Source organism: Cibotium barometz, chromosome 22, assembly GCF_041138505.1.
Source record: "Cibotium barometz isolate CiBa-2024 chromosome 22, ASM4113850v1, whole genome shotgun sequence".
In the NCBI taxonomy this organism is placed as follows: Eukaryota; Viridiplantae; Streptophyta; class Polypodiopsida; order Cyatheales; family Cibotiaceae; genus Cibotium; species Cibotium barometz.
In genome coordinates, this window is record NC_141067.1 from 39,617,907 (window position 1) to 39,629,810 (window position 11,904).

Here is an 11,904-nt window from a genome sequence, read left to right on the forward strand (position 1 = left end):
ATGGCTCAATAAATACCAGTTTGATTGGATCTTATGTGCCACTTAGAATCTTGTACACAAAAATTTACGGGTCCGTTTCGCCATCAAAAATAGTATAAATTCATCTCCTTTGAGAAGAATTAACAACTCAAGCTCGGCTATTAATATTTTATGAATTATGCTTATTTCATTAATATTTTCCATATTTGCAAGTAAGTCTTTTATTTCTTTGAAACTTATTATCATGGCAGATCATGTGCAACCACCCACTGTCTAAGAGTAAATGATTGCACTTTAAGCTCAATTGTTGAGAGTGAGAGAAGACAGACAGAAGCTTTAGAAAGATAAATTTCAATTAAAAGGCAAAGACGAGAGTGAGAGAAGCTTTAGAAAGATGCAAAGACGAGAGTGATAGAAGATGGAGAGAATCTTTAGAAAGATAAGTTTCAATTAAAAGGCAAAATGAGCATCTTTGAGATCTGATTCGTCAGACTCTAAGGAGGATTGTATTCGTATGATAGTTTAGGCTACCATCAAAGGTCAAGAGTCCAAGAGGGAGAGAAAGATTAGAAGAAGGCATTTACTTTTCAGGATTATGATGGCAAAAAAGACACATAGGTAGTACTTACATGGTTGAGGCAACTTGATAATTATTTTCAAGAGACCAAGAAGGAGAGAAACATTAGAAAGAAGGCATTTACTTTTTAGGATTATGATGGTAAAAAGGACACATAGGTAGTACTTACATGGTTGAGGCAACTTGATGATTAACGTCGAAGAGCATGAAAAACATTTGGAGTTAGTATTCTCTCTTTTAAAGGAAAACCCCTAAGAACAGTAGTTTCTTTCAACATCAAATTGAGTACTTGGGTCAAATTTGGAGTTAGTATTCTCTCCCTTTAAAGGAAAACCCCTAAGAACAGTAGTTTCTTTCAACATCAAATCGAGTACATAGGTCACATTGTTTTCGCCAAAAGGAATCCGCGTTGATCCTAAGAAAGTTGATAGTGTTGTTACTTAGCCTTGACCTCATAACATAAATGATGTTCAATCATTCTTGGGTTTGTGTGGTTATTATAGGAAGTTCGTAAAGAATTTTATGTATATGGCATATCCACTTACAAACCCCTAAAATGGACCAAAATCTTTCATTGGTCTAAGTGACATGAGAAATCTTTTGAAGCTTTGAAAGAAGCTCTTACAAATGCAATAGTATTGCAATTACCTAACTTTGATAGACCTTTCTTTATGGTTAATAATGCTAGTAGTCATGGCATTGGGATAGTTCTTATGTAAGATGGGCACCCTATAGCCTATGAGAGTTGCAAGTTAAAACCATCAAAGACTAATTATAACACATATGACAAGGAATTGACTGCTACTATAGTACACACTCTAAAGATTTGGAAACATTATTTGATGGGATTAGAATTTCTAATTAAGACAAATCAACAAAGTATTAAGCTCTCTCAACTCCTAATCTTAGATAAACATATTAAATGATGGCAACCATTTATTCACATAGTTTTCAACGTGCATGATGTTGAAATTTGAGCATAATGATGAGCTAGGGTGGATCATACACTAGAATCAACATGATTAACAAAGTGATTAAGAAATGATTAAGACGTAATTAGTGAATAATTAGCAGATAGATTAATGTAGGCATGGATACTCAAAGACCAGCAAATTCTCATTAGGGCTATGCCTCAATTTATAGAGTTTACATCAAGCATCAAATCCCATTGATTTCTCCATGATTCACTCCCAGAATATCTCCACCTTTTGCCTGATTCTCTCCACCTCTTCTCTTTTCCCTTATTATCTCCCAGAATAACTCCACACTCCTAAATTCCCTCATGCTACCCATTATTCTCTCCCAGTAGATTCTCCTAACCTTTTCACAGGTTCTTTCACAATTACATCCCCTCTTTTACAGCCTCTATCCAAGAGCTTGTTCCCACACACACCCTATTCACTTGTATATTTCAACACATGATACGATGTCAACTTGGGAAAGAAAATGTAGTACCTAATGCTCTTAGTAGAAGGCCTAGCATTAACCATATGTTTGCCATTAAGAGTGAACGAGGAGTGAACCATTTGAAGCTATGAAAGAGACACATGCGACTGATCCAAATTTCTCTAGAGTTTGGATAAGTATGCATGATGATGGTTGGAACCCCAAAGGTAGTTATTCTCACAATGAAGCTTATCTTGTGCATAACATAACCATTTAGACATATGGTCATGGAAGAGATACATCAACCTCCATAGATGGGACATAGAGGTGTTTCCTCCACTTTTCATATGTTGGCAAATAATTCTATTGGCATTCTCTAAATAAAGATATTGCATAATTTTAATTGAATGTAGGGTATGCCAAAAGATTACTACAAGGGAAAGACTTAAGTTTTTTTAATGCCTTTACCCATACCTATTGAGTCTTGGGAGCGAATATCAATGGATTTTATTAAAGGCTTACCAAACACAACTGGTCAAAATTATATGATTTGGACTATAGTGGACCACCTAAGAAAGCATGGAAGAAGACTTTAACATCCAAGAAGCTACAAATATGTTTATTAAACACAATTTTGTACATCATGGTAATAGTGATCATATCTAATAGAGATTCTAAATTTTGTAGTCACATTTTGGAGAACTTTGTTTGAGAATTTCGGCCCTAAGTTGGATTTTGCAATTGCATTCCATTTGGAAGCTAATGGTCAAAACTGAAGTGACCAATAATACCATACTAGATATACTTAGAGACTATACATCATTTCAACCAAAACTTTGGAATAGTTACATTCACCTTCTACAGTTTGCTTAAAACAACACACCTCACACAACCCATTGGACGAGCACCATTTGAGATTGTTTATGGAAAAGCCTTACCTATTTTGATTACGAGGCTTTCACATGGAATCTAGGCGACCGACGATTTCACTGTTGAATTCAATTCTATTCTTCGAGGTACATGCAGCTATTCATTTTGCACAAGAGCATTATGCTAAACAAGTTGAACAAGACACATAAATACATGTCTTTTAAAAAAGATGACTATGTACTTTTGCGGATTGAAAAGAGATGCGTACAAAGCATAGAGAAACATCCAGTTGTGAAATTGGCATCGAGATTTTATGGACTATTCAAAATAATTTAAAAGATGAATAACCTTGCTATCGATTAGCCATCACATTGGAAGATTCATACCATACACATTCAATTATCACAATGAATGTTGCTCTGTATTCAGCTTCACAAAATGAGGTTGTCATAGTTGGTTACTTCTTTCTTAGCTAGGAGATACATGAGTTACCAAGCAAGAAGCAATTTCTCGTGTATCATAATCACCTACCCAGTTGAAATCAAAGAAAGCTTGTAGTTCTAAGTTCTAAATCACCCGCCTTTGCATAGAACAATCCAAGGTCTTGAGTGCCTTACAAGTATTAAAATATACTAACTGCCTATCAAAATCAAAGAAGGGAAATCAGAGAAAGCCTATAGTTTGAAGTTCTAAATCATCATCCTTGGCAAAGAACAATCTAAGGTCTTGAGTGCCGAAAGATACATTTTACTATGCCACAATGCTTAGTGCCTGAGTAATGCATAAACTTTGAAAGCCGTGACACACCAACATGAATGTCTGGTCATGAGTTGCACAAATATATAAGGCATCCAACAACTTGATCATAAGTGGTTATGTTGAATGGTTGTCTTGGATCTTGTAAACTGAGCTTTGCACCAGGTTCCATTGGTATAAAGATTGGTTTGCAACTTTCCATATTGAACCTTTTCGAGCAGTGCCTTGATGTACTTGGCTTGCTTAATAACCATACCATCATCTTGTTATATAAACTACATACCCAAGTACTAGTGCAAAATATTAAGATATAACATCTCAAAATTTGAGGCAAGGTCAACCCTAAAGGCTGTGATCAAATCCTCATTAGTTCCTATCAACATGTCATCAACATAGAGAATGACAACAAGCAAATCCTGCTTATTCTTTTTGACATATAAAGTCCTTTTTGTAGGACTATTTTAAAATCCTTATCTAGTTAAATAGGCATGAATCTTATGATACTAAGCCCTGAGGCTTGTTTCAAACCATGTAGAATTTTCTTTATCTTTGCATAACTTTTGTTCTTGACTGGGTTGGGTAAATCTAGCTGGTTAACTCACATAAACTTCGTCTTATAAGTCACCATTCAAGAATGTTGTTTTGATGTCCAATTGGTACACTTTCTATCTATGGTGGGCTGACAAAGTAGTAAAAATTTTGATATTGGTCATGTAGAAAGTGGAGCCAAAGATTTCATCATAGTCAATGCCTTTAAGCTAGGCATAACCTTTTACAACAAGTCTGGCCTTGAACGTGTCCACATATCCATCATCCTTTCTCTTGACTTTGTAAACCCATGTAGTACTAATTTCTTTCTTACCAAGAGGTATATCTACTAAATCCTAAGTATCATTTTTTTTAAATTTCATCTTGCATGGCTTTAATCCAATTTGGATCTTCTTGAGCCTACATTATGTAGAGAAATAAGAAATAAAAACTCAAGAATATGTGATAATGATGAAGAGATGGTTTTAGCATCGTATATGGTTCTACTATACAAAGGAGCAAACAATTTGCTATCCTACAAGGTGCTGCTAACTCATTTAGGCTAGACTTATTGGTTGTTGATCTTTTAGAATTTACTACATTTTCTAGTTGATCAGAAGTTGATTAGAAGTTGGTGCATTAGTTTCTTGAGCATTCCCCCCTTGCAAAAAACGAGGGTCAGGTGAAAAATTTTATTGAGTATAAACAAACACTAACACTACCAAACAAGCCATCAAACATGTCTAGGGAATTGGCATAGGTATGTTTATTTAATTCCATCAAAGGATAGATAGCATAGGTATGTTTATTGAATTCCATCATAGGATAGACATAATCCTTAGCAAAATACTAAAAATAATCTTCTTGGTGAGAGGATTATAGAGACAATAACCTTTGCTTTCTGCACTATAGGCAATAAAGATACATTTCACTAACTTGTCATCATCAAGCATAGTTATGATCTGCGATGACACATGTGCATATGCCAAAAAACCAAAAACACGCATATGTTCAACCTTTGGTTTTTCTCCTGAACTAAGCTTCATAAGGAGTGTGGTTTTCAAAGATTTAACGGGGCACATGTTTAGCACATAGGTAGCACAAAGAACTACTTCCATCCAAAAATTGTGTGGAAGATGCTGACCTTTAACCATGCATCTAACCATCTCCATGAGAGTCTTGTTTCTCCTCTCAACAACAACATTTTGTTGTGTTGTACAAGCAGTTGGGAATTGATATTGAATACCTTTATGTGCCAAAAAGTCTTTGAAAGCATTAGACAAATATTTCACCCCTCTATCTGGTACAGAGGGTTTAGACTTTTAAGCCAGTTTCATTCTCAACCAAAGAAAGAAAGTGTTAAAAATGAGAAAATACCTCTAATTTTGCTTTCATGGGGTAAGACCAAGTAAATTTGTTGTAGTCAGCAGTGAAGGCTACAAAGTAAAGATTTCCTCCCAAAGACGGAGTCTGTATTGGTGGACCACACACATCAATATATATGAGCTGCAATTGCATGCTTTGGGAAAGATTGGTAGGAGAGATTAGAAAGAACACATCTTTCACAAACATATCTGGGTGGGGAATCAAGTTGAGGTAGGTCCTTTAACATCCCATGTTTTCACAAAAGCATTAATCCACTAATTGATGTATGGCTAAATCTAGCATGCCACAATTGGGCATCTTTCATTACATTTGAAGTGTCTACCACAAATATGCATCGTCACACTTGTCACAATTAGGCATCTTCCATTGCATTTGAAGCATAGATAAGCATCATCACACTTGTTATACATGTCCAATTTGTACAAACCATGGCTGAGAATTCTAGTAAGAATAATTTTCATGTCATGTTCTCTATCACAGATAATTTATTTATCATATGCAAATTGAACATTAAGACCCTCCTTACTAAAGTGGGCACTGATAGTGGAAGATTCTTCTTTATATGGAACAAAAAGAAAAGATTCTCACCTAGCAGTAGTAAGGCAAATCTCACCAATACTTTTGACTACATTGTTGTTGGCACATATAACAGTGTGACCATCCTGCAAAGATTCCATATTGTTAACCAAACTTCTTTGAGAAGTAATGAGCTTGAGTGCAGCACCACTTTCAAGATAACAATTGCATTGAGACATAAATCCTAGTCAAGATAACAATTGCATTGAGACATGAATCCTAGTCAAGATTTATGTCTCAATGTAACTGCAAAAATATGAATCCTGGTCAGGATTAAAGTTGTAAAAGTGAGAAGTCTTCAAGGACAAAATTTGCAGAGTTTTCTTTCTTGGAACTTTGGTTGTTTGAGGTAGAACCAATAGAACCTTTGTTAGATTCATTTTTCTTCTTTTCTTCAGCATGCAATTTATAGCACTATTCAAGTGCAAGGCTAGGCTTCTTGTAGTACTGATAAGTAACCTCCATCCTTAGCCTTAGAAGATTTGTTTGAGTTATTCTTTCATTGGACCTTCTTGCCTCTTGTCCTTAGTGATAAGAGCTTGATCATTGGTAGAACTAATAGATGCATTCTTTGTGGTGCTTCACCTACAACAATAAGCTAACAAGCTCCTGGTAGGTAAGAGGGGATGCATTGCCTCTCTCAAAGAATGCCAGAGGGAAGTATTAAAAGGGTTAAGGTTGATGTTAACCATTTCCTTGTCCAGGAAATGATCTCATTAATGTTGAGAAGCTATTCTCTTAAGTCCTGAAACTTGGTTAAGTGTTCATTCATGGATCCCTTCTCTCCTAATTTTTCTCATTTATCAAGTTGTCTTTTGAGCAAGAATCTTGTGCATCATTTTTAGCATGTTACATAGCAGTGTCCTAGGCAAGTTTAGATGTTTTGTAAGAATGAATATGTCAATTAACCTTTTTATAGACAAAGAAATTAATGCTAAATCTTGTGAATCCCATCTTCTTTGATCAATAGTAATTTGAGGAGCGTGTGTCTAGGTCTATTAGCCCTGACCCCTGAGGAGTGGCAAGAGAAATTGTGCCAAGGTGGGGCTTGTCACCCCTGACAAGGTCCCATAAACCCTTGGTAATGAGGACTTTACCATGAAATTCCAGAGGGAATAATTTGACCCATCTAACTTGTCTTCTTTTATAAGAATACCAAACAAATCACTAAATGAGTTGCTTGCCATACTTGACTATTTGAGAAAGAGGGATGCTAAAAAAACCTTGAAATGAAGTCACCATATCCTGATGACAGATTTGTTAGTCTACTGAAAATCTCTAATTGAATCGAATGATTGAAGTCCTGCAGAAAGTTGAATTGAAGGGTTAAACTTTGCAATTGAATACACAATTGAAGTCATGGATCGAGTAACCATTAATGAACTATAGTAGAATCGGGCAATTGAAGTCTTGGATTAGACAATTGTTAAAGTATAGTTGACTTGGATGATTGAAGTCTTGGATCGGACGATAGAGTTAAGAAATCGAACTCTAATAGAATCGGACAATTGAAGAAGTCGAATCACTCAATCAAAGAAGTTAAATCGTTGATTGAAAAAGTTGAATCGCCAAATCGAAAGGTTGTATTAGACGATCGAATGGGGAGATTGAAGAAGTCAAATTGCCCCGATCAAACTGGACATGAATCACACGATTGAATCGTGTTGAATTCCATGATTTATAGGAATCAAACAATTATAAAAGACCTGAATCGCACGATTGAATTATGGTGAATTCCATGATTTATGCAAGAATCAGATGATTATAAAAGTCACATCATTGATCAAGCTAGATGTGGTCGACGATTATAAAAACTTATCTACCATGTGTCATCTCGTGTGGTGATGCAGGACTTGATGGTGACTTGATGACTACTGAAACGATGTCAAATGCTGCACTAACAAAGAGAAGACATATGATACCACTATTGTTGGAGATGACTGTTATAGATGAAGTTGGAGATGTTGGTGTCGATTATTAAAGCCGACTATAGTAATGCTAGCTGGAACTTAAAGGTCGTTGAAGGCAAGTCACTTGTTGGAGTCTGTTGTTAAAGGTGATTGCACCTTCGCGCTGACTAGAGCTTAAAGTCATTAAAGAAATTGCTAACACAAACACTTGTTAAACCTACCTTGGTGATGCTAGCTCTACAACAACTTCTTTAATAACTTTGTACCACTGTTAGTGAAGCTCCAAGTATGAAAGAGAGCTTCAATGAAAGCTTGACCTCTATTAAGAAGAAAACACACAGACTTGAAGGTGGCTCTGATACCACTGTTAGCTCATAATTGTTAAAATTACAGCAATGTGATGAGCTATGGTGGATCAAATGGTAGAATCAACATCATTAACAAGAGATTAGATGATAATTAAGATATGATTAGTGAGCAATTAACTATAGCTTAATGTAGGTATGGATAATTAAGATGTGATTAGTGAGCAATTAACTGATAGCTTAATGTAGGTATGGATAATTAAGACGTGATTAGTGAGCAATTAACTGATAGCTTAATGTAGGCATGGATAATCAAAAACCAACAAATTCCCATTAGGCCAATGCCTCAATTTATAGAGTTTACATCCAAGCATCCAATCCCATTGATTTCTCCACCTCAATTTATAGAGTTTACATCCAAGCATCCAATCCCATTGATTTCTCCTTGATTCACTCCACCTCTTTTGCTTGATTCTCTCCACCTCTCCTAGAATATCTCCACACCTCCTAAATCTCCTCATGCTACCCTTTATTCTCTCCTAGTAGATTCTTCTCACCTTTTCACAGGTTCTCTCACATTTACAGATTCTCTTTTACAGCCTCTAGTCAAGGGCTTGTTCCCGCACACACCCTATTCACTTGTATATTTCAACACCTCCCCTTAAGTGAATAATCCCGCACACACCCTATTCACTTGTATATTTCAACACCTCCCCTCAAGTGAAAAATCCTAGCACACCTAGACCCTATACCAAGTTTCCCTCTTACTTGATAGTCCGCGACCAGTGCCTCAAGTCCCTAAACTCATAGTCCTTTACACTCTCTCTCTCTCTCTATGTGTCGAAGGCTACTACAAGTGCCCGTGACCTTGACTAAAGTGCTCACACATACATCTACCACATGGCCTACATCATCGGTGGCTCAGAGGTGGTTTTACTCTATTGGGGCAGGTTACATTGGGTTGTGGGTTTCTCTCTCTCTCTCTCTCTCTCTCTCTCTCTCTCTCTCTCTCTCTCTCTCTCTCTCTCTCGCTCTCTCTCTCTATGAGATTTTCACATGGCTCCTCACTCTTTGGAGCCTCACATCTTCTCTTGCCTTCAGTCTTCTTATCATGCAGCTTCTCTTCACGTGTCCATGTCTTCCTCTTCTTTCAGTCTTCTTGTTGTGGTAGCTTCTCTTCACGCATCCATGTCTTCCTTCAATGCTTCCTCTAGCTTTTCTTCTTGGTGTGGATCTTCCTCTTGGAAAGAGATGTTCTTCTTTTCTTCTTGGTGTGGATCTTCCTCTTGGAAAGAGATGTTCTTCTTCTTTCATGGCTGGGGCCAAGGGCTTGAGCGTCAGTTCTTGCTCCATGTGAGCAACATGTTTTAATGTTTTGTTGACAGTTCTTTTGGGCTTTTGATGTTTATCTTGTGTCATTATGCAATGCAAACCCAAATCTATTCGGGAGGTCTTGCCTCTTGCCTTATTCAGGACAAGAGTAGTGTCTGATCCCATTTTTACAATGATGTAATGTGCCCAGTACATAATGCATATAGCATTCATTCTTATGCACATTCCCAAATGCAACTCTAGCTGTGAATAATCTTGAATTTGAGTGTGATTTGTACACATTAACCAAGGGTAAATGCAAAATGATGATTACCACAAATTTATCAGCATAATTTTACCAGAAATTATATTAAATCAAGGGTAACCAATTTGTACGAAATGGTTGGAGTATCAAACCATCTCCACATTGCAATATGAAGTTATAGGGATCTGTATCAGATACTTAATGATTAATTTGAATCCTCAATTGTACCAAAATATAGTGATTAGTATTGATTAATCACTAATTGGTAAATTAGTATTGATTAATCACTAATTAGTAAAATATAGTGATTATTATTGATTAATCACTAATTAGCAAAATATAGTGATTAGTATTGATTAATCACTAATTAGCAAATTAATCCTCTATTTTGTGTGCAGAAAATAGAGTATGCGGGGAGTTCAGATCTGAGACCTTAGAGTTCAAATGAGCTCAAATTCTTTCAAGGCCATTAATAGCAATTAGTCTAGTAGAGGATTAAGCCAAGAAACACAAGATTTGACCAAACATTGAATGCTTAATCTTTGTTTTACCAAATTCACCTGCAGATTTGATGAAGAGCTTAGATCTCACTGTAAACTTGATCAAATCAAATTCTGTCTTAAAGCACCCTTGAAAATCCCTAGGGCCAAGAGGAATTAGAGCCATTGCGTTTGATGAAGCAAAAATCTCAATTTCCCCTCGAAAAAATAGCGCCTGCAAATTTGTAAAAATCTGGAGCTGTCGTCGGTGGTTTGGCACGCTGATTTGTTGGCTGGAGCACAGGTGAGATAGCTATGCATGCCTAGAAGGGCTTGAGCTAATGTTGCTCCTGGAGGGAGATCAAGCCCCTCCACTGGCTGGGGGTACAGTGGGCTACTTGAAAATAACTAAAAAAGTGATTATTTCTTAATCATACTAATCCTAATTAGTTAGATAATGGGCTCATAAACTTGATGGATTCTAGGCTAGGCTCTGATACCATGTTAAAATTACAGCAATGTGATGAGCTATGGTGGATCAAATGCTAGAATCAACATCATTAACAAGAGATTAGATGATAATTACAGCATAAACTTGATGGATTCTAGGCTAGGCTTTGATACCATGTTAAGATTACAACAATGTGATGAGCTATGGTGGATCAAATGCTAGAATCAACATCATTAACAAGAGATTAGATGATAATTAAGACGTGATTAGTGAGCAATTAACTGATAGCTTAATGTGGCACGGATAATAAAAAACCAGCAAATTCTCATTAGGCCAATGCCTCAATTTATAGAGTTTACATCCAAGCATCCAATCCCACTGATTTTTCCTTGATTCACTCCACCTCTTGCTTGATTCTCTCCACCTCTCCCAGAATATCTCCACACCTCCTAAATCTCCTCATGCTACCCTTTATTCTCTCCCAGTAGATTCTTCTCACCTTTTCACAGGTTCTCTCACATTTACAGATTCTCTTTTACAGCCTCTAGCCAAGGGCTTGTTCCCGCACACACCCTATTCACTTGTATATTTCAACAATAATGGAATTGAACTCACACACACACAATGCTCAATGAGAAGAACACAAGGGTGTAGAGTGTGAGAAAGAATGCCTAGCTCATAAGGGAGAGAGGGATGACACTCTCTATAAGTATAAAGGAGAAATTACAAATAAGCAGTAACCCTAAACAATGGATGTGGCCTTAAGGTGTCCATTTACACTTGGATGGCCATGTGAAAAAATGTGGTGGGAAAAAAGTGCCCATGGCATCAGCACATGGCCTCCTTGTAGTACTACCATAAATATTTAGCAAAAACTTCATATGTTTGTACATGTGACTGGATGCAATGAAGCACCCTAGGTATGTGCTTAACCCGAGAAATGAAAAAAATTGAGATGTTCATACATGTGGCTTGATGCAATGAAGCACCCTGGTTGTGTGCTCAACTTGAGAAATTAAAAAACTGAGACACGCACACATGCAGTGCACACATGTATCTCCACACTCATCCTATGGTTTTAAAGAAGCCTCCTCCCCAGAATGCTCTAAAGAAGCCTTCTCCTTA